This window comes from Oryctolagus cuniculus, chromosome 4, assembly GCF_051225735.1.
Source record: "Oryctolagus cuniculus isolate XC-2025 breed Fujian yellow rabbit chromosome 4, ASM5122573v1, whole genome shotgun sequence".
NCBI classification, from domain to species: domain Eukaryota; kingdom Metazoa; phylum Chordata; class Mammalia; order Lagomorpha; family Leporidae; genus Oryctolagus; species Oryctolagus cuniculus.
Window position 1 is genome coordinate 100,144,205 of NC_142870.1, and position 24,028 is coordinate 100,168,232.

Here is a 24,028-nt window from a genome sequence, read left to right on the forward strand (position 1 = left end):
CACGAGGAGGGAGGCCTACCTTTCAGCCAATCATAATGCGGCTTCGCTGCATCCCCGCCGCGGCTCCGCCAGTTTAGCCAATCGAAGGTGGCCATGGGGGCGGGGTTGGGCGGAAAGCGACGGAAGGAGGGCAGGAGTTGGGTTGCGGGACTCCAGGGGGCGGAGCTTGCAGGGTGGGCGGAGGGAGCGGGAGAGCCAGGCGTCGGGGGGCGGGCCCAGGGGTGTGACCAGGCGCCGAGGCGCGGTGGGAACCTGGGGCGGGAAGGGGCTCAGGAAAGAGGCTGGAGATGGGATAAAGTATGGAAATAGGATAAAGTGTCAACGAGCAGTAATTCCTGACCTTGCACTGCAGTGAATTTACGGATTTTAAAAGATTTTCCATAAAAAAGCATTTTCAACCAACATTTGTTGAATAAAATTGTACTCCACTTTGTGTAGGGTCAACCAGTGAATCAAACAAATTAATAGGCTCCTGCAATTTTTTTTTAAATTTTTTGTTACAGAATTAAATGGCCCGTTTATTCACTTAGAAACCATTGTTAACCCCAGACACAGGCATTTCCCAATCACCAGCAGGTCCCTTGGCAAAGGAAAACGAACTCATATCCGAACTTCGGCAAGGAGGGAGCCTCACGGCGCGCAGTTCTTCGTGGAGGTCAAGGGCAAGTTGAGGGCTCAGCCGCCAGTCACACAGAGGAGCGGCGTTTGGCTTCTCAGCAGGGAGAGCGGTTCACCGGCAGACTCGGGCCTGCGTGCAGGCCTCTGGCAGGTTCTCCCCACAGATGCCACCCTCGGCCACTGCCTCACAACTGGGAACCCCAATATTGATAAAGCAAGCAGTCAACAGGCGGGCAGACAGGAGAGCCCCGTGACCACCTCGCCAGGTCACAAGCCGACTTAGATATACAATTCCAATGATCAAAAAAGGCCAGAGGTTACAAAATCAAAGCCGGAAGCCAGGAGTGAGGCATGAATGACGCCACTTCCTCTCTGAACCAGGAAACACTTGACTCAGCGGGGAGGTAACGGGCCAATGCCTTTCCCAGGTGTCCAGCGAGAGGCAGGGACGTGTCCTTGCCTGGCGTCAGCAAAGGCCGAAACAGCTGGCCTCTGCACGCCAGAACTCCCACCAGGGGAAGGATCCTGCAATTTTTTAAAATGCTTATTCATGGCTAAGACGTGATGCATTGTACCAACTACATTTAGATAGGTCATCCGTTTCTTTTATCTGGTGAGACAGGTATTGAACGAGCTAATCGATGCTCATTCAGGCAAGCATCTAAGCCTAAATACATCTCCAGTCTGTCTGCTCTGCTTAGTAGATGATTTCCACCAGCCCAGGCCAGCCCACTGTCGTTCTCCCCTCAATTACTGCAACCACTAGTCACTGCCTCTTCACAGGCTGCAAGCAGCTTCATCTATAAAGAGGCTCAAACCCTTCACGTCGCTGCCTGTGCCTGTGACAGCCCTTCTTAAGTCTACAGTCTAAGCATGTAAGGGCTACCCCTAGCCATAGGAACATGGAATAGAACTCCCTCCTCTCCAGGCCTGCGGGGTGGTACAAAGTGTTGGGTGCCAAGCAAGGCCTGTGAGAAAACTCTTTCCAGTTCACTTGACAGTAGAATCGCAAGTGTATCTGATCAAACAGGAAACTTCCATCAACCCAGTGAGGTAATGCTGAGGTCAGCAAGCTATGGCCCTACAACCAAATCCTACCTGCCATCTATTTTTGTGCAGCCTTCAAGCTAAGAATGCATATTCCATTTTTTTAAAATGGGTTTTTAAAAAGTATTTTTAAGACTATTTTGTGGCATGTGAACATTTGATGAAATTGACATTTCTGTGACCTAAACTAAGTTTTATTTGGGACACAACCAAGCTTCATTCATTTATGGCGTTTGCGCCATAAGAGCACAGAAAATGGCAGTTTGAGAGAATACTGGAAAATATACTGAGGTGTTTTTGTTTAAAGTTTTTGCTCCATTTGATCATTTGAAAGGGTATTGGAGGGGCCAGCACTGTGGTGTAGCAGGTAAAGCCACCGCCTGCAGTGCCAGCATCCCAGATGGGCACCGGTTTGAGTCCTGGCTGCTCCATTTCCAATTCAGCTCTCTGCTATGGCCTGGAAAAACAGTGGAAGATGGCCCAATTCCTTGTGCCCCTGCACTCAGCGGGGAGACTAGGGAGAAGCTCCTGGCGCAGCTCCAACCACTGTAGCCAATTGGGGAGTGAACCAGTGGATAGAAGACCTCTCTTGCTCTGCCTCTCCTTCTCTCTCTGTGTAACTCTAAATTTCAAATAAATAAATCTTAAAAAAGGGGGGGGGGCATTGGAAAACAAATCGTTCATTTGTTCATTTATCCATAATTTTTGATCATCTTAATCTCTTGTATCAATGGAATCATTGCTTTATTTAATAATAAATCATTGAAATGAACTTCAGAGAAAATGAGTTTCACTGCAATACATCTGCTATCTCGGGATTAATTATATGTCAACATAGATAAAAGCCCACACTTAAGCCTTGAAAAATTTTAATCAACAAAAATTTAATAGGCTGGTGCCGCGGCTCACTAGGCTAATCCTCTGCCTGCGGTGCAGGCGCCCCAGGTTCTAATCCCGGTTGGGGTGCCGGATTCTGTCCTGGTTGCCCCTCTTCCAGGCCAGCTCTCTGCTGTGGCCAGGGAATGCAGTAGAGGATGGCCCAAGTGCTTGGGCCCTGCACCCGCATGGAAGACCAGGATAAGTACCTGGCTCCTGGCTTCGGATTAGCGTGGTGCACTGGCTGCAGCATGCCAGCCGGAGCGGCCATTGTGGGGTGAACCAACGGAAAAGGAAGATCTTTCTCTCTCTCTCTCTCACTGTCCACTCTGCCTGTAAAAAAAAAAAAAAAAAAGATTTTAATAGAGCACTGAGATTATTACCCCAAAATATTTCATTGCTGAAAGAAAGGGTTATTGGTAAAAAACAAACAAACAAACAAAAAAACCTATCCAGCATCCTAGGGAACACTATTGGGGAAGTACACCACCTGAGTAATAGTGTCATTATCTCCTTTAAGAGAAGACTTAGAGTATGGTAGTTTGTTTTCTTCAATCCTCTTTTTTTTAGTTCTTTTTTTTTTAAGTTTTATTTATTTTATTTGAAAAGCAGAGTTACAGAGAGAGAGAAAGAGAGAGAGAGAACTTCCATCCACAGGTTCACTCCACAAATGGATGCAATGGCCAGAGCTGGGCCAGGCCGAAGCCAGGAGCCAGGAACTGCGTCTGGTTCTCTCGTATGGGTGCAGGAGCCCAGGCACTTGGGCCATCTTCTGCTGCTTTCCCAGGTGCATTAGCAGAGAGCTGGATCAGAAATGGAGCAGCTGGGACTTGAACCAGCACCTATGTGGCATGCCGGTGCTGAAGGTGGTAGCTTAACCCACTATGCCACAGCACCTGCCTCTTAATTCTTAATTATTAGCAAAACTAGTAGAAAGTGCATTAAAATAAAATGTTAATCCAACAAAATCTATGGAATGTAAAATATTTGAGGGTTGAGTTTTTTGTTTTTTTTTTCATTAATATTTCTCCTCTATAACCTAACACATTTTATCTAAAGTCTTTGCTCAACCTATTTGTTAATATTACCAATAGCTAATCAGATTAAAAAAAAAACAAAACCAACAGCAACAACTCAAAGTTACTGTCTGTTACTTCAGTTCTCAAAGGCACAACATAACCACAACTGTCAATGCTTGCCATTTTTCTCCTCGAACTATCATATTTGATATGCCAACCCCCCAGACAAAACATTGAAGTAACATGAAAATATATTTAACTAGCCAAAAATGGGCGTTCAGTGATTGATCTGAGTCTAGAGCTGTAAAAACAAGCGACCTTTCAAAAGTCCTTAGTAGTAATATCCTTGCCAGAAGAATATCCTAGGCGCCCAGGTGCACCACTTGGCTTTGCCTCACGGGGTCGCTGCTCCTCTGTAATTGTAGGGCTGCGCCAGGACACCTGTGATGGCTGTAGTCTCACACCAGCTGCATCTGCACTCAGACTGTGGATTTCCAGCAGTTATTACAAAATATTACTGATCTTGTCCTCCATCTCAGATTTTATTGAATTCAGAGTTTAAACATTTCATATGTTATTCACGTAAGCTAGGAAACAAATGCACAGGATTACCATCCATCTGTAAAGAAGAAGTGACCCAAAAATTCATGTACATTTAGAATTATTTATTTCATGCTGGAAAATATATGAAATTAGTAATTATCGAAAATTTCAATGAATACTGTTTTGTATGGATATGCACATGTTAAGGAACCATTGCAAGTATCATGTCCTGTTTACTGAAGTTCCAAAAAATGTAACAGGTGCTGGCATTGTGGTACAGGGGATTAAGCAGCCGCTTGGGATGCCCACATCCCATATGGGTGCCAGTTGGAGTCCCAGCTACTCCATGCTGATCCAGCTCCCTGCTAATGCACCCGGGAGCAGCAAATCATGGCTTGAATACCTGAGACCCCGCCACCCATGTGGGAGGCCTGAATGCAGTTCCTAACTCCTAGCTTCAGCCTGGTCCAACCCTGCTGTTGTGGCCATTTGGGAAGTGAGCCAGAGGATGGAAGATCTTTCTCTCTCTCTCCTCATCTCCATCTCTTTCACACACACACTCTGTCACACTGCCCATTTAACTATACATAATGTGTCCTGTATTTATGTTTTATATTTATATACACATATGCAATTATATATAAATAAAAATCTACAAAACAATGTAAGTCTCCCTCCTCCTCATGGTCCCAGCTGCCCTATTATCAACTTCAGAGATAAATAATCCTGTAGCTATACCCTCCCCTCCCCCAATTTCTTCTGATACTGATGGTAATTCACACTGTGCTAGTAAACTAAGAAGCATTCTGTGTGGAAACTAATTTTGCAATAATACTTTAAAAATTTTATTTTTTAGAAAGAGACAGAGAGAACTCCATCTGCTGAGTCACTCCCCAAATGCCAGCAAAGACCAAGGCTGAGCCAGGGCCAAAGCTGGGAGCTGGGAATATAATCCAGGTCTAAACTACGTGGCCATCTCCTGATGCCTTCCAGGATCCACATTAGCAAGAAACTGGGATTGGGAGCCAGAGCAGGTACTGAACCCTGGTACTCTGACATGGAATATGGGTACCCTAACCAGCATCTTAACCAGTAGGCCAAATACCTACCCTTGAAATACCACCTTTGAACATTATTAAAAAAATTTTAGGGAGCCAATGTTGTGCCACTGTGGGTTAAGCTGCTGCTTATGACACCAGTATCCCATATCAGACTGCCAGTTCCATTCCCAGCTGCTCAGCTTTTGATCCAGCTTCCTGCCACTGCACAAAGAAAGACAGCAGAAATTGACCCAAGTACTTGGGCCCTGCCACCCATCTGGGAATTTCTGGCCCCTGGCTTTGGCCTGACCCAGACATGGCAGTTGTGGCCATTTGGGGAATGAAATAATGGATGGTAGATTTCTCTCTCTGCCTTTCAATAAATAAATCTTCAAAAAATTTTAGTAGATAGTGTATACATGGCTAGAAACGGAAACAATACAAAGAAGTGAGAGGCAAACCTGCTTCCCTCCTCTTCAGACCTCACAACTCCTCAATTCCTCTTTCCAGACTGAAGCACTGTTATCAGTTTCTTATGTAACCTTTCAGAGCATCTTTTCAAGTAAAAGTGTGTTTATATTCTTTCCAGCCCCCATTTCCTAATTTGTTTACATAAGTGGTTATATGCCACACACATTGTTTTGTACCTTACATTTTGTATTTGACTTATTACCCATATTATCTTGGAGATTATGTATAATTCTGCTTTATTCATTTTTAACATCAGCATATAATTCCACTTTTAAAAATATTTTATAAAGATTTATTTATTTATTTGAAAGTCAGAGTTACACAGAGAGTGGAGAGGCAGAGGGAGAGAAAGGTCTTCCATCTGTTGGTTCACTTCCTAATTGGCTGCAACGGCCAGAGCTACACCAATCCGAAGCCAGGAGCCAGGAGCGACTTCCAGGTCTCCCATGTGGGTGCAGGGGCCCAAAGACTTGGGCCATCTTCTACTGTTTTCCCAGGCCATTGCAGAGAACTGGATTGGAAGTGGAGCAGCTGGGACTAGAACCAGCGCCCATATGGGATGCCGGCACTTCAGGCCAGGGCGTTAACCCACTGTGCCACAGCGCCAGCCCCTTAAAATATATTTTTTTTATTTGAAAGTCAGAGTTACACATACACACACACACAGAGGAGACAGAGATCTTCCATCTGCTGGTTCACTCCCCTAATGGCCATAATGGCTGGGGCTGGGCCAGACCAAAACAAGGAGCCAGGAGCTTCTTCCAGGTCTCCTACATGGGTGCAGGGGCCCAAGCACTTGTGTCATATTTTGCCGCTTTCCCAGGGCACTTTAGCAGGGGGCTCGATTGGAAATGGAGCAGCCAAATCTCAAACCAGAACTTATATGGGATGCTGGCACTGCAGACGGCAGCTTTACCCACTGAACCATAGCACTGGCCACGAGATCTCTACTTATGTCTTTGTCTGACTCTCAAATAAAGAAAAATAAATACAAAAAATTTAAAAGCTCAGCCCTGGCTGTTGTGGCCGTTTGGGATGGAATATCTCTCTCTGCCTCTGCCTCTCCCTCTCTGTAACTATGACTTTCAAACAAGTAAATAAATCTTAAATATATAGAGATCTCTCATCTGCTGGTTCTCTCCCCAAATGCTTGCAACAGCTAAGAAAGAAGCTGAAGCCATGAGCCAAAAACTCAGTCTGGGTCTCCCACATAGGTGGCAAGGACCCAAGTATCTGAGCTATCACCTGCTGTCTCTCCAGGTGTACATTAGCAGGAAGCTGGAATCAAGAACTCAAACAAGGCATTGCAACATGGAGTGTCTTAACTTACTGAGCCAACTGATGACCCTACAAACTGAGGTGTTTTTTTTTTCTTTATTTAGTTAAAGATGTACTTATTTTTTTGAAAGCCAGAGTTAGAGAAAGAGAAATCTTACATCTGCTGGTTCACTGCCCGCATGGCCACCTAGCCACAACAGCCAGGGCTGGGCCAGGCTAAAGCCAAGAGCCAGGAGCTTCATCCAGGTCTGCCATGTGGGTGGCAGAGGCCCAAGCACTTGGGCCGTCTTCTGCTGTTCTTCCCAGGCCATTAGCAGTGAGCTGAATCGGAACTGGAGCAGCCAGGATACTAACCGGTACCCATATGGGATGTTGGCGTCACAGGCAGCAGTTTTACGTGCTACAGCACAGTGCTGACCCCAGGCTGAGCTTTTAATCAAGCAACTACTAAACTCCTGCTCCAGGCCACACACTGGGGATCTGAGCAGAAATGAGTCATGGTTTCTATCAACAGTTATTAACAGTTGCCCCATTAAGGTGATAATGGCTGCTAACACATTCTACTTGCTCCTTGGAGAGCGGATCCTAAATATTCACTTGGGCTTAGGCTTCTACTAAAGCTTTAGATGGTATGAGTGGTGATGGCACAATTTTTCCATGTCAAATCTTGTTATCTTTACCCTGGTCCATGATTAAGATAATTACAAATAAAAGAAAAGGTATTTGGTGCACCTAAGATGTGGGCTTTAATTGTAGTACACACACTATGTCTAAACCAGGAAACTGGTGTAGAGTGTTTCATTTTGTTGTAAGGTAGGGAAAAGATGTTTCCTTTGTTCTCTTTGTTTGGCAGGGGATGAGGAAGTAGGAAATATTAAAGTATTTTTTAGAAAAAATGATAAACCTAGGGATTAATTATTAATTACTAAACCCATCAGTCTTTGTAGATGATTTAACTGATTACTCTACTAAACTGGCTGGAAGAAAATCTGTATGTAGTTTACCATTTTGTATGATTTCTAATAAAAACTGTCCCCAAATGCCCATAATCCGAAGGGAAAACCCCAATCATTGAAGAATTTGAGTCAGGCCATAATTAGCCTATTGTGCCTAATTAATACTATGAGTTGATTCTGAGTGCAGCCTCTCCACCTACCCCTCCCACTCCTCATGCAGCCTACACCTTACGCTGCCCACATTGGTTATCAGCTGTCAGACTTTGAGAAACTCACACAGGGATTCAAAAGCCTCTAATTATGCTGTGTGCACCCTCAGCAGTACACCAGCTCCAGGAGTACATTTTGGGGACTGTACACTTTGAATGACAAAAGCAAGCAGAATAACTTACAAGCAGAACTGGTAATCATTCCATATCTTTTGACAGCTATTAAAAGCATCAGTCATCCCACCATGCCAACTGGGCATTGGGAAGAAACACAGGGATAGGAATGTTCCTGGAATCTTCTTGGTGTCTGTCTCCAGCAACATGTGAACAAAGAGATTCTAAAGCATTCAACATGATATTCTATCCCAAAGGTTCTTATGTAACACTCGAAGTAACATTTGTGATCCCAACCACTGGCTCTCCCCAAAGAAAACTCATTAAAGAAAAAAACTTTACCTAAAGTTGCTCTACTTCACATCATCAATGCCATGAATATAATCACAACTTCCGAGTAATATTTATTGAACTGTGGTTTATTATAAATCACTGATCCTGAGTATATGATAGGAATAAAGCAAAGAAAGCCAGGAAAATATACACGTATACTTTTACAAGCATCAAGTGCAGTTAAGGATGGAAAAGAAACATGAAAGTGGTTGCATCTAGTTGACAGTTATTTGTACACGTTTCACTTTGTGTCATAAATTTGTTTTAAACATGATGGCTTCTCAGAAAACATTTAACATTTTACATTAAGGAAATAATTTTACAACCTTATTTTAGTAATACAGGTTAATATCTTGGTGCAAATTACATTAGGATTTTTTCGTTGCTTATACTATTTATCTATATAAAGATATAGACAAGGGCTGGTGCTGTGGTGTGTAGCATAGCAGCTATAGGCTATGCCTGTGCCGCCAGTTTGAGTCCTGGCTACTTGTGGGGAGCAGCCCGGACTGGACTGAGTTACTGGAATTAAGACTTATTCTGTGCATCTGCTCTCCCACAATATGGCGCTGGGAGAGAAGTAAACAGCTTCTGCACAGCTGCCTCCAGTTCAACCAATAAACTGTAGGACTTGCTCCTGATTGGAGGAGAGCAGCGTACTCGGCGTGTGGGCAGCTGAGTTGGGATTGGCGGAGGAGGACTATAAAGGAGGAGAGAGACGGCATGCACCAGGAACATCTAAGGGGAACATCTATCTGAAGGAACACCTGTGCAGCCCCCGAGAGAACCGGCCGGCGGTGTGCCGCTCCCCTGCGGAAGTGGGGAATGTGGCCAGGGGGAACTGCCCTTCCACGGAGGTGGAAGGGACAGCGGCCAACCCGGGAAGAACCAGCAGCAAACCCGGGGAGGGCCGAGCAGACGAAAGAACAGCGCAGGGTCCTGTGTCGTTCCTCCATGAAGACGGGGAGCGACATAATGGTGCCGTGACTCGGATATGAAGCCTAGGCAGGGTTTAGTGTCGTTCCTCCACGAAGAGGGGGAGCGACAGCTACTCTACTTCTGATCCAACAGCAGAAGATGGCCCAAGTGTTTCAGATCCTACACCCACGTGGGAGACCTGGAAGAAGCTCCTGGCTCCTGACTAGATGGGCCTAGCTTCAGCTGTTGCAGCCATTTGGGGAATGAACCAACAGATGGAAGACCTCTCTCTGTCTCTCTGTCTTTGTCTCTGTAACTCTGCCCTTCTAATAAATAAATAATCTTTTTAAAAAAGATGTAGATATGTTGACATATAGTTACATATAATTATATAATAAAAGTATATGAATATAGTTTTGTTTATATAATTTGATAAATAACCCCTTTAATAAAGGAACAACACACCATATAAATACATGTTCTGTTCTGAAATAGGCATTTTTCACAATATAATTTATTTATTTTAAAGATTTATTTATTTATTTGAAAGGCAGAGTTATAGAGAGGCAGAGAGTGAGAGAAAGAGAGAGAGAGAGGTCTTCCATCCACTGGTTCACTCCTCAGATGGCCACAATGGTCGGAGCTGCGCTGATCCGAAGCCAGGAGCCAGGAGCTTCTTCCAGGTCTCCCACTCAGGTGCAGGGACCCAAGGATTTGGGCCATCTTCTACTGCTTTCCCACGCTATAGCAGAAAGATGGATTGGAAGTGGAGCAGCTGGGACTTGAACCTGAACCCATATGGAATGCCCCCAGCACTGCAGGCTTTATCCACTGCACCACAGCACCAACCCCTACAATACAATTTAGACAGATTTTCACAACATGATGTGCATGTTTATCTAATTGTTTTTAAATGGCCAGCAAACCAAGGCTTGTGTGTGGACTAGCCACCTTGTTTTTGTAAGTAAAGTTTTACCAGAACACGTGGCATTCTTTTGTTTCTGTTGTCTGTGGATATTTTTGAGCTGCACCTGCAGAACTGAATAGGTGCAAATAAGACTGTGTGGCCCATGCTATGGTTTGGATGTGGTTTGTCCACACCAAAGCTTGTGTTGACACTTCATTTCCAATGCAATGGTATTGAGAAGTGGAATTAGGTAATTAGTGTAATTAGATCATGGAAGTTCCACCTTCATGAAGGAATTAATGTAGTTCCTGAGAGAGTGGGTTATTTATTACAAGAGCTGACTGTTATAAAGCAAGCCTGAAGGCGGGTGTTGGGCATAGCAGTTTAGACTGATTCGGATGCTGACATCCCGTATCTAAGTGCCTGGGTTTGACTCCTGGCTCCATTTCCAATCCAGATTCCTGCTAATGTGCACCTTGAGAGGCAACAAGTGATGCCTTAAGTACCTGGACCCCTGGGTTTGACTTAGCCTAGCTCTGGCTGTTGTGGGCATTTGGGGAATAAACCTGCATATAGGAGACCTGTGTCGGTATCTGTCTCTCTCCCTCCCTCTGCCTTTCAAATAAATTAAAATTAAAAACTACATCTGCTGCCTAATTCCCTTTAATAAATAAAGAAAACAGGCCTGGAAATCTGGGTATATTTCCAACATGTAACTTTGCTTTCTTGTGGCACAAGGTCCAACTCACTCACATTCAGTTCAACAATAGTGTCTTTGGTAATTACTCCCAAAGCTGTACATAATTGGGATGATGAATTCTTTTTTACACCAAGTAGGGGCAGACAGAAGGTGGCTTTTGGTTCTTGATGTATTATGTGGGCCTTCTTGAAACGTCAGCCCATTGGGCTAATAGATAGGTGATTCTCTTGAAAGCCATCTCCAACAAAGCACCTTCTCCCATGCCTTCTTTTTTGTTTTTCTTGTTTCAATAACTGAATACTTCTTTCCTGGGCATAAACTTTAGGCAGAGGGACTTTCCATCTTCCGCTTTCTCATTTCGTTTTTTTTTTTTAAGATTTTTTATTTATTTATTTGAGAGGTAGTCACAGACAGTGAGAGAGAGAGACAGAGAGAAAGGTCTTCCATCTGTTGGTTCACCCCCTAAATGGCCGCAATGGCTGGAGCTACGCCAATCCAAAGCCAGGAACCAGGTGCTTCTTCCTGGTCTCCCATGCGGGTGCAGGGCCCAAACACTTGGGCCATCCTCCACTGCTTTCCCGGGCCATAGCAGAGAGCTGGACTGGAAGAGGAGCAACCGGGACTAGAACCCGGTGCCCATATGGGATGCCAGTGCCACAGGCGGAGGATTAACCAAGCGAGCCATGGCACCAGTCCCTCTCTTTTTGTTTTTGTTTGATCATATTGGAAAATACTTTAGCTTAGGAATGTTCCTCTGTGTCCAGCAGATAGGCAGGTACTGATCTCTTGTGTGTCTTCTCATCATTTTTTTGATTTGGTGTTTCTCTTTTCATGCATCTTGATAGTCTTTTTTTTTTTTTTTAAGATTTATTTATTTATTTGAAAATCAGAGTTAGAAAGAGAGGCAGAGACAGAGAGACATCTTCCATCTGGTGGTTTATGCCCCAGATGGCCCCAATGGCTGGAGCTGGACCAGGCCTAAGCCAGAAGCTCTGTCCAGGTCTCCCACGTGGGTGCAGGGGCCCAACAACTTGGGCCATCTTCTGCTGCTTTCCCAGGTCATTAACAGGGAGCTGTATCAAAAGTAGAGCAGCCAGGATTCCAAAATTGCAGACTTAATCCTCTAGCTACAAAGCTGGCCTCAATAACCTTTTTCATTTGTATTTTCTCAGCATGGCACTGTTTATGATAGGACTTACCTAATCATCTTTTTTGCTTTCTTTGAATGTTCATGAGCCTCTTTTCTTGTCTTTTTCTCATGTTAATATGTTAATACAAATATACCCATTGCATGTATGGTGTAATTCAATATATTCCCTTTTATGGCATGGTAACTGGCCAAAAGTAAGGGATGGCAGAGCTGAAGGCAGCAGCTTTACCCACTACACCACAGCACTGGCCCCAGAAATTAACTCTTTTTTCTTAATTAATTAATTAATTAATTATTTTAAAAGGCAGAGGCAGAGAGAAAGAGACAGGTCTTCCATCCACAGGCTGCAATAGCTGGAGCTGCACCGATCTGAAGCCAGGAGCCAGGAGCTTCTTCTGGGTCTCCCACGTGGGTGCAGGGGCCCAACAACTTGGGCCATCTTCTACTGCTTTCCCAGGCCATAGCAGAGAGCTGGATCAGAAGTGGAACAGCCAAAACTCGAACTGTTGCCCACTTGGGATGCTGGCACTGCAGGTGGTGGCTTTACCAGCTATGCCACAATGCTGGCCCCAGAAATTAATTGTTAACAGTTATCTTTTGTTAAAAACAAAAAAATTTAATTATTTTTGTGAAAAATAAACAGACTGAATACTAGAGGAGGGTACTGCTGGATCACAATTCGTGGCATACCATCGAAGTTTCAATAAACTTTACAAAGTTCTTTGTTGAAGTTTATGAGAATGATCCTCAAAAGTTGCTGATCCTCCTAGGAATTCATTTTCTCATGAAATACAGAATACATGACCACAATAAATATGTAGAATAGCTAAAATGCAATATTTATTTTAAACACACATGTGTTTAGAAAATACAAACTGCAGGGGCTGGCGCTGTGGCACGGTGGGCTAGGCCTCCTCCTGCGGTGCCAGCATCCCATATGGGCACCAGTTCATGTCCCAGCTGCTCCTCTTCTGATCCACCTCCCTGGTTATGGCCTGGGAAAATAGGGGAAGATGACCCAAGTGCTCGGGCCCCTGCACCCACATGGGAGACCCGAAAGAAGCTCCTGGCTTCTGGCTTTGGCCCAGCTCCAGCTGTTGTGGCCATTTAGGGAGTGAACCAGAGCATGGAAGACATTTCTTTCTGTCTCTCTCTCTCTATCTGTAACTCTACCTCTCAAATAAAAGAGGGAATCTTTAAAAAAAAAAATACAAGCTGCAGTAATTATTTTCTTTTATTCCTCCCTCTCTTTTGTCATTTATAATTCTCTTTCCTTGACTCTTTCCAAAAAGAAGTTTCTAATTCCCTTTGTAGACTGATAAACATACCTTGGAAACATGGTGGAATTTGTGTACAAGTATAGGGCAATTATGTTTGCTCTAAAAGAGAACTTAACTGCTACTTGTGTTAAGTTTTGATGCATAACAAATGACAACCTCTCCTTATTTTGTAGCGAAACTTCAGCCCTCACTTTCCTGTCTTGACCTAACCTTGGGGAGTCAGAATTGGTGTTGCCTTAATCATCTCTTTAGATGATGTGTTAGTTTCCTGTTGCTGCTATGGCAAAGTACTGTGAACGTAATGGTTTGTAAGCACACAGATTCATTCTCTAGTGCTTCTGAAGGTCAGAAGTCCAAAATTGGGTCCCAGAGGGATAAAATCAAGGTGTCAACAGGACTGTGCTTCCTGAGGTTCAAATTCAAGGGAAGAATCCATTCCTTGCCTATTCCAGTTTCTAAAGGCTCCTTTCATTCCTTGGTCTGTGGTCCCAATCATCTGTCATTTGCTTCTGTCACCTCATCTGACTCTCATTCTCCTACCTCCACTCACAAGGAACCTGGTGATTATGTTGTGCTCACCAAGATAATCTCCCAATCTCAAAGTCCTTAATTTTTTTGCTGTTGTTTTAAATATTTTATTTATTTATTTTGGGAGGTAGAGTTACAGACAGAGAGAGGGAGAAACACAGAGATAGGTCTTCCATCTCCTGGTTCACTCCCGAAATGACCACAGTGACTGGAGCTGGCCCGATCTGAAGCCAGGAGGCAGGAGCTTCCTCCAGGTCTCCCATATGTGTGCACAGGGCCCAAGCACTTGGGCCATTTTCCACTGCTTCCCCAGGCCATAGCAGAGAGCTGGATCAGAAGAGGAGCAGCTGGGACTTGCTGGTGCCCATGTGGTATGCTGGTACCACAGGCAGGGGCTTTAGCCCACTACGCCACAATGCCAGCCCCAGGGTCCCCGATTTTAATCTTCAAATTCCCTTTTTCTGTTGAAGATAATACACTGAGACTATCCAGGGATTAGGTCAACATCTTTGGGAAGTACCATTACTTTGTCTACCATAGATGGAGTCCTAATCTACTCATCCACTTCATCTACTTTATAGTTTTGCCTAGATTAACACATGAATAGGAAAACACTACTAATATTTTTTGGCTTTAAAACTATAGGGGCTGTCATGGTAGTTCAGTGGGTTAAACCACCACCTGCAATGCTGACATCCCATATGGGTACTAGTTGGAGTCCCAGCTGCTCCACTTCCGATCCAACTCCCTACTATTGTGTCTGGAAAAGCGGCAGAGGATGGCCCAAGTCCTCAGGCCCTGGTATCCATATATCCATATGGGAGAATCAGAGGAAGCTCCTGGCTTCTGGCTTCAGCCTGACCCAGCCCTGGCTGTTGCAGCTATTTGGGGAGTGAACCAGCAGATGGAAGATTCTCTCTCTCTCTCTCTCTCTCTGACTTTGCATTTCAAATAAAATAAAATAATTTTTTAAAACAACCCACTAAAGTATAAAGGCAGCAAGTATGCCCATGAAAATAGATGAAAGAGGATAGTGGAGTAAATCTATCTCTATAGTAATATAACCGCATGTCTCCCTGTTAGTCCCTCCTTCATAACTTGACTCCACCATTCTGGCCTTTAACTGGTGTCGCCTTTTTTGTCTTAGGAACTGCCATCCTGGGATCAACAAGCTCCCTTATAACCTTGAACACACTGTTACTCTTAAACATAGTTCATGTTTCTCTATGGTTAAAATTTGGCTTTCCACTCACACCCCTGTCACCTCCACTTCTCATCATGTTTTCTGTTGCTCATGGGACAATGAGATATTGTTGTATTTTTATTTCTTTTTTAAGATTTATTTATTTATTTGAAAGGCAGAATTATAGAGAGGCAGAGGCAGAGAGAGAGAGAGAGAAAGGTCTTCCATCCACTGGTTTGCTCCCCAAGTTGCCACAGTGGCCAGAGCTGTGCAGATCCAAAGCCAAGAGCCAGGAGATTCTTCCAGGTCTCCCACATGGCTGCAGGGGCCCAAGGGCTTGGGCCATCTTCCACTGCTTTATTACAGCCCTACTGTCCCTCCCCCAACACACAATCCTTTCAGCACTGTGTCTTTTGGGGGAAGGAAACCCATTCCATTCATTTATACTTCCCTTGCTCCATCTTTACTGTTATCACCCAGGGTACTTTGGGATACTCTCCAATTTCCTTGAGCACATCAGCATCCATCACTATATCTGCTGCCATCAGTTTCAGCAGGGCCACATGTGAACTGTCCAACAGTCCGACCACACAATTCTTGTTAGAACCAGCCTAATTCCCTCACTTTCACTTGTCTCCTTGAAAGCTGGATCTATTTAATCCTGATTCACTGATCAGCCCCAGCTTTTCATGATCAAAATTCTTTGAGCAGTTCTGCTTCTCCACTCAGGGTGCTCGAAAGCAAACTTGCAGTTGAACTCTTAACTCGTTCAAGTCTAGAAACTGGATTTTGACTTGATGTCAAGAATTTACCAAGGAGTCACATAGTTTGCATCTTGTTCCTTTAGTCTCTGTGACAATGTCCTATCCACCTGGGCCCCACAGATCCATCCTGACCTCTCTCTCTTTCAGGACTTCAGTTCAAGGCTAGGGCTTTATCTGTGGCAAACTTTTCTGGTACCTATGCCTGAGACCTGTTTCCTTGTATCATTTCAGCTCTCTGAATACTAATGTTATCTGGATTCGCCAGTAGCCACCTTCACCCTGAGGCTGATCGTTCACCTGGACTCTAACTTTTATAGGTCCACCTATTTCCTAACTGTAGCATTCAGTCTGCTTGACTGGACATTCTCCCATTACCAGCACCTGGGTCTCTCTCCCTGGAAACTGCTCACCCAAGTAGATTGGTCCAGTTACAATTAAGTCTACCCACCACATTGCAGTAAATTGTTTTGTGCCTGGCTGTGAAATCAGATATAATATAGCCCTCCCTCCCCCGCTATCACACTGAAGTTTCGTTTTCCCTGTGTTCTCCAGTCCCTTAATCTCTTCCTTTCCCCACAGCCCCTCTACTTTTTTAAAAATTCTTTTTATTATTTAATAACTGTGAATTTACAAAGTGCAACTTTTGTATTGTTGTGGCTTCCCCCCCAGACCTCCCTCCCTCCCATGGCCCTCCCCTCTCCCACTCCCTCTCCCATCCTGCCCTTCATGGAGTTTCATTTTCAATCACCTTCATATACAAAAGATCAACTTAGTATATACTGAGCAAGGATTTCAACAGGCTGCCCACACACAACCGCACAAGGTATAGGGTATTGTTCGACTAGTAGTGTTGTTTTAAGTTTCATAGTAAAACACATTAAGGACAGAGATCCTACGTGGGGAGCCTGTACTCAGTGACTGCCATTGTTGATTTAACAATTGACACTCTTATTTATGGTGTCAGCAGTCACCCGAGGCTCTTGCCATGAGCTGTCTAGGCTATGGAAGCCCCTTGAGTTCACTGACTCTGAACTTGTTTAGTCAAGGCCGTATCACAGTGGAGGTTCCTTCCTCCCTTAGGAGAAAGGCACCTCCCTCCTTGATGGTCTGTTCCTTCCACTGGGGTCTTGTTCACCAGGATCTTTCATTTAGATTGTTTTTGCCACCATGCCATGGCTTTCCATGCCTGTGAGACTCTCATGCAGCCCCTCTACTTTTCTATATGGCTTCCTTCCTGCCATGCTCCCAGACATCCCAATCATTTCAGAACCTCTCATGTCTTGGTTTCACTGCCATATTCTTTCTGCTAAGTTAGAAAACTTTGAGTTCCATTTCCTCCAGGTACGTCACAGGGTCTTACTGTCACACTTTGGCCAATAAAATGTAACTAATCATGAAAAGTCTCATTTTCAGACAGAAACCTTTCTATGCCATGTTCTTTTCCATTTTTCCTCTGTGACCAGCCATGTTCTCTTAATGAGAACAGTAACCCCCACTCCTACAACTGACCTACAAGGGACATGTACTAACAGAATAAATACAAAATTTGTTGTTTCAACTCTTTAAGATTACTGGGTTGTTTGTCATGAGAGCAAGATCTAATCTGTTATGAGATACGGATCCACCTTGTTTTCAAACTATAGTGAACCTGGTTGTTTTTCCTCATCAGCATTCCTTTGAAAAATCACCTTTTCCCCACTTTGGGTCCATGTGATTCATGGCTTCAGGGGAGAGCATGTGACCAAATGCAGCAAAGCAAACTATTCCATGCTCTTAGCTCCAGTGGTGTCCACATTACCCAGGCTTGACCAATCAAGGTCTATACTGGGGTTTGGGCTAGAAAAATTGGGAAAATAGTGCCCTTTTTGGAATGCATTTGCCAAAGCAAGTTCACTATATTCATGGAGCTACCAGCTTGGAGTGTGATTAGAAAAGCACAGGCAAACAATGGAAAGAAAGATTTTAATCACATTGTTTGAGGCTCTGGATTTAGCCATGCCTAGATCATTATATTCTTCAGACTTTTCCGTTATATAAGCCTGTACATTTTTTTCTTTAATCTGAATTGGGGTTTCTGTCACTTTCAACTTAAGTTAAGGCCTGACTAAACCAACTGTAAAGCATTGATATAAACATAAGAAACTTTAATACTTTCCCTTATACTACTATAGAATATCACATGAATTCCCACTCGGATGAGCAATCCATTGTTCAGCCTTATTTACTACCTATTGTTTTCCTTTTCTACTCTCTTTAATTTCTTTTCCACTTTCTAAGATGAGTTAGTTTTTCACTTATTTATAATCAATTTCTTCTGCTTTGAACTTCAACAGCTTTAACACCATTCTTATGTATTTTCATCTATCCATCTGTTTCCAGAGTCAACCAAATCAGTTATCTCTTGGCTTGATCCCTGCTGTTGGCTTTTGTGTCCTGGTTTTCCTCTCACATCTGTGATCCCTCCTTAGTCTCCTGCTTCTCCTCTCACAGCCTGAGAATAACTATTCATAGCTTCTACCCCTCTTCTCTTTCCAGTGTTGATCTCATCCACTTCTTCAGCTCTGTCACTTTTAGGAAAATAGCTCTCAAACATGTATCATGCAGGCTTGACTTGCTAAACTTTTGCATTTGTGGATCACCACTGGACATGAACTGAAACTCAACATGTCCAACAACAAAATGATTTCACGCTTTTAAAGTCCAAACTCTGAGTTATGCAATTTTTGAACATGGACATCAATTACTGTCTCAAGCCATACCCAACCCAAAGCAGCTTCCTTCACTGTTCTTCTGCAGACCAGCCCTTCTCATGCAGTTTGTTTAGGCTAGAAAATCATACAGCTGCCGCTTTGAGCTCACATACTTGGAACTTACGGCACTTCTGAGAATTCCTCCTGAGGTTTTTAAGAGAACTGGACATCAGTGGTAGGGCACTGGAAGGTGTTTGTCTTGACTTACCACTCCCAAATCCTATGCTTCTTAAGTTACTCCTGGAGGTTATCTCCTATTTCTAATGCTGGCTCCATGTCCCCAACTTGGAGTATGTATCCTCCTGGGGTACAACAAAGAAGGTGGACAAGCAGAGGAGTGCTCTAAGCCATATCCTACACAGAGTGTGTTTTGGAGATTCTCTTTTGTCTCAAAGGTCAGAAGAGGCATGTGGAGAAAGAGAATTAAGTAAGCTAACAGGTAAGTAAGTGAACACATCATTTAATATTGAGACAAATTCTGTGCTTTTTTAAAAAAAAATTATTGGGGCCAGCGCTGTGGCGTAGTGGGTAAAGCCGCTGCCTGCAGTGCCAGCATCCCATATGGGTGCTAGTTCGAGTCCCAACTACTCTACTTCCTATCCAGCTCCCTGCTATGGCCTGGGAAAGCAGTAGAAGATGGCCAAGTCTTTGAGCCCCTGCACCTACCTGGGACACCTGGAAGAAGCACCTGGCTTCTGGCTTCGAGTGGCCCAGCTCTGGCAGTTGTGACCATCTGGGGAGTGAACCAGCGGATGGAAAAGCTCGCGCGCTCTCTCTCTCTCTCTGTCTCTGACTCTTTGTAACTCTGCCCTTCAAATAAATAAACAAATCTATCTTTTTTAAAAAAGAATTATTTATATTTGAAAGGTAGAACTACAGCAAGAGAGAGGCAGAGAGAGAGAGAGAAAAAAATCTTCCATCTGCTGGTTCACTCCCCAAATAGTTGCAATGGCCGAGGCTGGGCCAGTCCTAAGCTAGGAGCCAGGAGCTTCATCTAGGTCTCCCACATGGGTACAGGGACCCCAGCTCTTGAGCCATCTTCTGCTGCATTCCCCAGGCCATAGCAGGAAGCCAGATCAGAAGTACAGCAGCTAGGACTCAACCTGGTGCTCATATGGGACACTGGCATCAGATGGCAGTTTAACCCAATGCAGCACAACTCCGGGCCCCAAAATAGATACAGCACTAAGGTAGAACACAAAATTCAAGTGATTTTTTTTTGGGGGGGACGTATCTTTTTGTTTGCCTCAGGCCATCTCAAATTTTGTCTTCAGACAGTGACCCTTTGCTGCAACGTGTCCACTCCCATCTCTGGTTTAAGGAGAGGAGGGAAGAATGTTCTTTTGTCAAAAGATTTGAAAATTGTAATTTGTTCAATAAACAAAAATAAATAAAATAAAAAAAGGACACTACAACCTACCCAAGCACGAGACTGACAAAATATTCACTCCTGGGCCAGATAATTGGGATTCAGAATCAGTTATATCAGTAGCTGCATTTTTGCAACAGTTTGTTAACTAATAATGCAGATGCCAGTGACCACCTAGAAAGTAAACAGAAAAGGCAATAGCAGAATGATAGCAATTGGTATCAAGAAGCATTTTTCACAATGATGGGACTTAGTGTAATAATTTTTTCCTCACTTGGTTTCTTAGCCACCTCCCTCCTACTGCGGGCACCACTACTACCATAGAAAATCTCCTTCTGCTACTTTATTATTTAAAGCATGCTTATTAAGGAACTCTGGATAGGTTTGTAGTCCACTCAGAGTTCTCCAAACTTTATATCCTTCAACCAAGAGTCAAGTAACATGGCCTAGCAAGTTGCGTACAGTTTATAACAAAGCTAGTAAGTGAAGAGGTTGTTTTTTTGTTTGTTTGTTTGTTTTTTGACAGGCAGAGTTAGACAGTGAGAGAGAAACAGAGAGAAAGGTCTTCCTTCCATTGGTTCACCCCCCAAAACGGCTGCCACGGCCGGCGCGCTGCGCTGATCCGAAACCAGGAGTCAGGTGTTTCTCCTGGTCTCCCATGGGGTGCAGGGCCCAAGCACTTGGGCCATCCTCCACCGCCTTCCCAGGCCACAGCAGACAGCTGGACTGGAAGAGGAGCAACCAGGACAGAATCCTGCGCCCCAACTGGGACTAGAACCCAGGGTGTTGGTGCTGCAGGCAAAGGATTAGCCAAGTGAGCAGTATCGCTGGCCCTAGTAGTGAAGCTTTTAAAGTGGGGATTGTCATGGAAAATACTGGAATCATGTGATAAGTTCATCATACTGAGATACTACAGGCCATCCCTCCTTGCTCAGCAGAAATTCTGAGGCACTCTATGCTGATATCTGCTGAATATTAGGAGAAAGGCGTTTTGGTTTGCTAATCATAGATCTGCACATTGCGTATAAGATTTCAAACACCCCCCCCCAAAAGATTTCCAACCGACACTCTCAAGGAATGTTTGTATTTTAAAATAGATGCCTTTGCACTCAACTGAATTAATCTCTACTTGGCTGCAAATGTGAGAAAAATATTGTTTTTCTTCATTTCCATTCTTAAATTAGAATTTCTTTATACATACATACATTATAATTTTACATAGAGAATAAATGCTATCACATTATACATATTGAATTTTCCCAATTAATACTTTTGATTTCTTCTCATTTGTTGTTTTCTCCCTTACTCCCACTGCATCTCCTGTATCAGTTTCCAGGACTGCCACAATAAAGTAGCACAAATCTGAGGCTTAAAATAGCAGAAATCTGGGGTATCAGCTGTGGTGCAGTGGGTTAAGCCACCACCTGCTATCACTGCATCTGGTTTGAGTCTTGGCTGCTCTACTTCTGATCCAACTCCCTGCTAATGCTCCAGGGAAAGCAGTGGAAGGATTCCCCAAGTCCTTGGACACCAGCACCCATGTGCAGTCCCAGAAGAAGCTCCTGCCTCCTCCCAGCTTCGGCCTGGCCCAGCCCTGGCTGCTGCAGCCATTTGGCAGGTGAACCAGTGGATGGAAGATTTCTCTCTCTCTCTCTCTCTCTCTCTCTCTCTCTCCCTCTCCTCTCTCTCTCTCTGTAACTCTGACACTCATCGTTCTGGAGATTAGAAGTTCAAGAGCAAAGTGCTTGTAGGACCACATTCCCTCAGAAGCCACTAGAAGAGGATCTTTGCTTGCCTCTTCCAGCTTCTGATAGCCCCAGGTATTCCTCTGCTCATAACATTAACTCCAGTACCATTGCTTCCTTTCTGTTCTCATTCAGGTCACGTCTTCTCCCTGTGTCTCTGCATTGTCTTTCTTTTGTGAGAGTCTACCTCTGTGTCCAAATTCCCCCTTCTTATAAGGATACTAGTCATTTTGGATTAGGTCCCAGCTAATGAGCTCATCTTAACATGACTATATCTGCAAAGCCATATTTCCAAATATGGTTACATTTACAGGTAGAAATGGTCAGAATGTCAACAAACCTTTCTTGGGGTGTGTGCGGGGGCCACAATTCAACTCATCACACCTCCCAAACTCATGTCACCAACCCTTGTTTGTGTCCTTCAATACGTTCTTGTTTGCTCTCCCAGTTTACAATGTGTGTAGGGAGTCTCTATTTTCCCACCTCTCCTATCCATCTCTCCCACACCAGAAAGATATGGTCAGCAGCTTAGAATCCCCCTTCTACATTAGTGTTGACCTTTGCTACAAAATCCCAAAGACAAGCAAGAGCATTGATCATAACATCATAATCTTAGGAGCAGAGAAAGTCTCCTGGGACTTTTCCTGTGTGAATGAATTTGGTGTGGGCTCTGCATTAGCTCAGTACTCTAAATAAATAATACACAAAGAGGAAGTATAAGCAATATATCCATTTATTTTGATCAAACTCACATTTACCTAGAATCTTGATTTAGGAGATATTTACTTGCTTATTACTTTTTAAAGGTTTTTTTTTTTATTTATTTATTTGAGAAGTAGAGTTGCAGACAGAGAGAAGGAGAGACAGAGAGAAAGGCCTTCCATCTGCTGGTTCACTCCCAAATGGCCACAACAGCCAGGGCTAGGCAAGAGGGAAACCAGGAGCTAGGAGTTTCTTCCAGGGTCTCCCATGCATCAGGGGCCCAAGCACTTGAGCCATCTTCTGCTGCTTTCCCAGGCCAAGCAGAGAGCTGGATCAGAAAAGGAGCAGCCAAGTCACGAACAGATGAAAGCTAAGCCTACTATAGCACAGCACCAGCCCACCTTTATTTATTTTTTACTTACTTGAAAGGCAGAGAGACAGAGGTCTCCCTTGTGCTGACTCACTCCTTAAATGTCCATAGCGTCTGGGGTTGGGCTGCACTGAAACCAAGAACCAGGAACTCAGTGTTGGGTCTCCCACATGGGTGATAGGAACTCCATTACTTGAGTCATCATTGCTGTCTCCCAGCGCATGCATTAGCAAGAATCTGGAATCAGTAATGGAGCTGGAACTCAAACCCCAGCAGTCCTGTATGAGATGTGGAAGTCCTAAATGGCATCTTAACTACAATGCCAAGTGCCCACTCTTAGGAGGTATTTAGATATTTGTTCCACCTAGTACCCCCAGCCCCACCTCTCCTTTGATGTTCAGGTCAGGGTCTCAGTAGCATAGCAGCATTTTATTACAAGGTAGATAGCTTCTTTGTAGGCTTCCTTCTGCTTTTTTGATAATGCATTTGCTTTCTTTATTTTGATGAAAGGCATTGAAAAATACACATGGTGTTTTGCAAAAGGAAAGCTTAACAACTCAAACACTAAAAAGCAATGCCTCCATAAATGTTCTCTTGTCATCTCTTTTTCTATCACTCAGAACTCCCCCAAATATCAGTATCAATGCATTTGAGAGGACTGTAGATAAGGAAAGCATTTGTGAGCAACTCAGAATTGTGGTCAATCCTGGTCCAGGGTCACTTATAACGGAGGGCAGCTCTGGAAGGTTGCAACCCATTTCACCTGAGCTCCATCCAGTTTAGAGTTTGAGCAGTGTGGGGGTCATTCACTTTATCTATCTAGCACTTCCTATCCTCTTCTGAAGAACTGCTCCAGCCCTCACTCCAACCATTTGCTTCCCATGGGGCTGACAAACACGGATCTCAGGGCTGAGCAAGTGACCCAAGTGAGGCTCATCCGGGTCCTTCTTCAGGATTCTTCAAAGTGGAACAAAAGCATCATTGACTGTCCCTCTATGATGAAGCTGGGAAGGATGAGCCCGGAGGAAACTGATTTGTTGTTCACCATGCAGTGTGAGAAAGAGGCCAGAACCAGGAATGCTAATGGCATTAGATTTCCTCCTTCTAGGAGTCCCTGAAGCCCAGTTGTAGAAGAGCCCCAAATTCCTCCTTTTGATT

General features: G+C 44.1%; 1 pseudogene; it reads right to left on the reverse strand.

Moving 5' to 3' along the window:
• Nucleotides 1-30: 30 nt before the first annotated feature.
• LOC100346731 (ribosome biogenesis protein NSA2 homolog) overlaps nucleotides 31-24,028 on the reverse strand; it is a 92,039-nt pseudogene continuing 68,041 nt past the window's right edge.